The sequence below is a fragment of the Dendrobates tinctorius genome, unplaced genomic scaffold, assembly GCF_039654945.1.
Source record: "Dendrobates tinctorius isolate UK_male_01 unplaced genomic scaffold, ASM3965494v1 ptg000655l, whole genome shotgun sequence".
Classification (NCBI taxonomy): domain Eukaryota; kingdom Metazoa; phylum Chordata; class Amphibia; order Anura; family Dendrobatidae; genus Dendrobates; species Dendrobates tinctorius.
In genome coordinates, this window is record NW_027362306.1 from 162501 (window position 1) to 167500 (window position 5000).

Genomic DNA, 5000 nt, shown 5'->3' on the forward strand with positions numbered 1-5000 from the left:
GATTCAAACTTCCCACAGCTCGGCCGCCTCCGTCCTCGAACGGGAGGTGACGGCCGGCGTGCGCGCCCAAAGATAGGTGGTGGAAGCCCGGGGGTACAGGAGGAAGGACACCGCTCACCGTAAACCGACGCGAGCTCCAAAGCCCGGGTCGAGCGAGCAGCACCACCTCCCCACCCGGGAGCGCCGTGCCAGATCGATCGGAGGATAAGACCGCTCTGAGAGGACATGGACGAGAGGGGCGTCCGCCTTCCGGAGCCCCCCCTTTCGGACGAGGACTCCGGATTTGCCCCCCGAAAGCCATCACCTCCAGAGAACCAGGGACCGCCGAGGGAGGGTCTGGTCAGGCTTGGGTACCCCAGCATTGCCTCTCTCGCTTGGGATGCACGATCGGCAAAAGTCCCTCTCGGAGCTGTGGAAGTTCGGTCTCAGCCGGAGTGCGCAACTTCCAGACGAGAGGGACCACATGCCAAGTCGCCTACCCAAGTCGGGGAACCAGAGAAACAACTGCTTTCTATCGGGGTAGAGAGACGACACTCTCTCAAGTACATTCTGCCAGAGGTGCGCATTCCTATGTATTTGCATTGCGGGACAACGTCCCCACTTTAAGGGGACGAAGTCGGAACTGTACCCGGCCTCAAGTCACTGTAGGGCGGATGCGGCACCTAGAAAATTCCTCATTCCGGTTCTTTTTCACTTAGTCGTTTTTTTTTTTGGCAAGAATGTACCCCAGGATGGCCAAAAAGCCAAAGCCAGGGACTGAGAACCATCGAGCATGCTCTGAGGGGACATAGTCAGAGGGGGCGTCCGCCTTCCAGAGCCCTCCTTCCCACGAGGACTCCAGATTTGCCCCCCCCCCCCTGACAACAGCCATCGCCTCCAGAGAACCAGGGACCACCGAGGGAGGGTCTGGTCGAAGCTCAGGTACCCAGGATAGCTTCTCCGGCTTGGGCATGGACCGCCAGACAAAGCCGCGGACCATGAACCATCCAGCCTGCTCTGAGGGGACATAGTCAGAGGGGGCGTCCGCCTTCAAGAGCCCTCCTTCCCACGAGGACTCCAGATTTGCCCCCCTGACAGCCATCACCTCCAGAGAACCAGGGACCGCCGAGGGAGGGTCTGGTCAAAGCTCACGTACCCCAGGAGAGCTTCTCCGGCTTGGGCACAGACCGCCAGACAAAGCCGCGGACCATGAACCATCCAGCCGGCTCTGAGGGGACATGGTCAGAAGGGGCGTCCGCCTTCTAGAGCCCAAACTCGGCCACGGACTCCAGATTTGCCCCCCTGAATGCCATCACCCTTCAGAAGACCAGGGACCACCGAGGGAGGGTCTGGTCAGGCTCAGGTACCCCAGGATCGCCTCTCTCACTTGGGACGCACGACCAGCAAAAGTCCCTCCTGGAGCCGTGGAAGTTCAGTCTCGGCCGTATTTTGCAACTTCCACGACAAGAGGGACCACCTTCTAAGTCGCCTACCCGAGCCAGAGAACCATAGGAACAACCGCCATACATCGGGGTAGAGAGAGCCCACTCTCTCCTATATTCTCCCGCAGGTGCGCATTACTATGTATTTGCATTGCGGGACAATGTACTTCAATGAGCGGGACAAAGTCGGAAATGTATCCGACCTCCTGGAACTGTGCGGCTGCTACAGCAGTCAGAAATTCCCCATTCCGGTTCTTTTTCACTTGGATTTTTTTTTTTGCAATTTTTTGCCTAAAACGTATTCCTCCAACATGTACTAGCTCATGACACTTGAAATTTTTGAGCCAATTGATAATAACAGCTTTTTAGAGCTCAAAAACAAAAAAAATTTGAGCGAACAAAAAATGTTCGAAAATGACCTCAGCTCCTGGAACTGTTTTCGGTACACCTCCAGAGAGGCTCCCCTGCCTGGAAGTCTGTCACTGCTCAGCTCGAAATTTTTCTAAGTCCCAAAATTCGGTTTTTCATCCAAAATTCAACTTTCTGCCCAGGATCCACAAACTTTAAACCCAGTTGGGGGACCCTCCCTGGGGGCCCTACAACATACTGAAGCCCCCCTGTGGTGGAAGTAGGGGAATTTACTTATTTTTACACAAAATCACAAAATTCCATTTTTTGTTCGCAAAACACTTTTTTGTCCTCAAGAAACTTTTTTGTCCTCAAAACACTTTTTTGTCCTCGAGAAACTTTTTTGTCCTCAAGAAACTTTTTTGTCCTCAAAACACTTTTTTGTCCTCAAAACTCAATTTCTTCCATAATTCGACTTTCCCCCAAAAAACCACACATTCTACCCTCATGGGAGGCACTCTCCCTCGGGTCCCCACATCATATTGACGCCCCAGAGCGGTGGGAGAAGGGGAAATCTGATTTTTGCACAAAAATCCAAAAATCGCTCTAAGTCCAAAAATCCTGAAAATTTTTCTAAGTCCCAACGGTACTTTCTGAAAAGTGTACCCAGGCCCCTGGAAGCCTCCTAGGTACACCTCCTGAGACTCCCCCCTTCCTGGAAGTCTGACACATCTCGAAATTTTTCTAAGTCCCAAAAACTGGTTTTTGCTCCATAATTCGACTTTCCCCCCAAAAGCCACACATTCTACCCTCATGGGAGGCACTCTCCCTCGGGTCCCCACATCATATTGACGCCCCAGAGCGGTGGGAGAAGGGGAAATTCGATTTTTGATCAAAAATCCAAAAATCGCTCTAAGTCCAAAAATCCTGAAAATTTTTCTAAGTCCCAACGGTACTTTCTGAAAAGTGTACCCAGGCCCCTGGAAGCCTCCTAGGTACACCTCCCGAGGCGCCCCCTTCCTGGAAGTCTGTCACATCTCGAAATTTTTCTAAGTCCCAAAAAATGGTTTTTGCTCCATAATTCGACTTTCCCCCCAAAAGTCACACATTCTACCCTCATGGGAGGCACTCTCCCTCGGGTCCCCACTTCATATTGACGCCCCAGAGCGGTGGGAGAAGGGAAAATTCGATTTTTGCACAAAAATCCAAAAATCGCTCTAAGTCCAAAAATCTTGAAAATTTTTCTAAGTCCCAACGGTACTTTCTGAAAAGTGTACCCAGGCCCCTGGAAGCCTCCTAGGTACACCTCCCGAGGCGCCCCCTTCCTGGAAGTCTGACACATCTCGGAATTTTTTCTAAGTCCCCAAAAATGGTTTTTGCTCCATAATTCGACTTTCCCCCCAAAAGTCACACATTCTACCCTCATGGGAGGCACTCTCCCTCGGGTCCCCACTTCATATTGACGCCCCAGAGCGGTGGGAGAAGGGAAAATTCGATTTTTGCACAAAAATCCAAAAATCGCTCTAAGTCCAAAAATCTTGAAAATTTTTCTAAGTCCCAACGGTACTTTCTGAAAAGTGTACCCAGGCCCCTGGAAGCCTCCTAGGTACACCTCCCGAGGCGCCCCCTTCCTGGAAGTCTGACACATCTCGGAATTTTTTCTAAGTCCCCAAAAATGGTTTTTGCTCCATAATTCGACTTTCCCCCCAAAAGTCACACATTCTACCCTCATGGGAGGCACTCTCCCTCGGGTCCCCACTTCATATTGACGCCCCAGAGCGGTGGGAGAAGGGAAAATTCGATATTTGCACAAAAATCCAAAAATCGCTCTAAGTCCAAAAATCTTGAAAATTTTTCTAAGTCCCAACGGTACTTTCTGAAAAGTGTACCCAGGCCCCTGGAAGCCTCCTAGGTACACCTCCTGAGACTCCCCCCTTCCTGGAAGTCTGACACATCTCGAAATTTTTCTAAGTCCCAAAAACTGGTTTTTGCTCCATAATTCGACTTTCCCCCCAAAAGCCACACATTCTACCCTCATGGGAGGCACTCTCCCTCGGGTCCCCACATCATATTGACGCCCCAGAGCGGTGGGAGAAGGGGAAATTCGATTTTTGATCAAAAATCCAAAAATCGCTCTAAGTCCAAAAATCCTGAAAATTTTTCTAAGTCCCAACGGTACTTTCTGAAAAGTGTACCCAGGCCCCTGGAAGCCTCCTAGGTACACCTCCCGAGGCGCCCCCTTCCTGGAAGTCTGTCACATCTCGAAATTTTTCTAAGTCCCAAAAAATGGTTTTTGCTCCATAATTCGACTTTCCCCCCAAAAGTCACACATTCTACCCTCATGGGAGGCACTCTCCCTCGGGTCCCCACTTCATATTGACGCCCCAGAGCGGTGGGAGAAGGGAAAATTCGATTTTTGCACAAAAATCCAAAAATCGCTCTAAGTCCAAAAATCTTGAAAATTTTTCTAAGTCCCAACGGTACTTTCTGAAAAGTGTACCCAGGCCCCTGGAAGCCTCCTAGGTACACCTCCCGAGGCGCCCCCTTCCTGGAAGTCTGACACATCTCGGAATTTTTTCTAAGTCCCCAAAAATGGTTTTTGCTCCATAATTCGACTTTCCCCCCAAAAGTCACACATTCTACCCTCATGGGAGGCACTCTCCCTCGGGTCCCCACTTCATATTGACGCCCCAGAGCGGTGGGAGAAGGGAAAATTCGATTTTTGCACAAAAATCCAAAAATCGCTCTAAGTCCAAAAATCTTGAAAATTTTTCTAAGTCCCAACGGTACTTTCTGAAAAGTGTACCCAGGCCCCTGGAAGCCTCCTAGGTACACCTCCCGAGGCGCCCCCTTCCTGGAAGTCTGACACATCTCGGAATTTTTTCTAAGTCCCCAAAAATGGTTTTTGCTCCATAATTCGACTTTCCCCCCAAAAGTCACACATTCTACCCTCATGGGAGGCACTCTCCCTCGGGTCCCCACTTCATATTGACGCCCCAGAGCGGTGGGAGAAGGGAAAATTCGATATTTGCACAAAAATCCAAAAATCGCTCTAAGTCCAAAAATCTTGAAAATTTTTCTAAGTCCCAACGGTACTTTCTGAAAAGTGTACCCAGGCCCCTGGAAGCCTCCTAGGTACACCTCCCGAGGCGCCCCCTTCCTGGAAGTCTGACACATCTCGGAATTTTTTCTAAGTCCCCAAAAATGGTTTTTGCTCCATAATTCGACTTT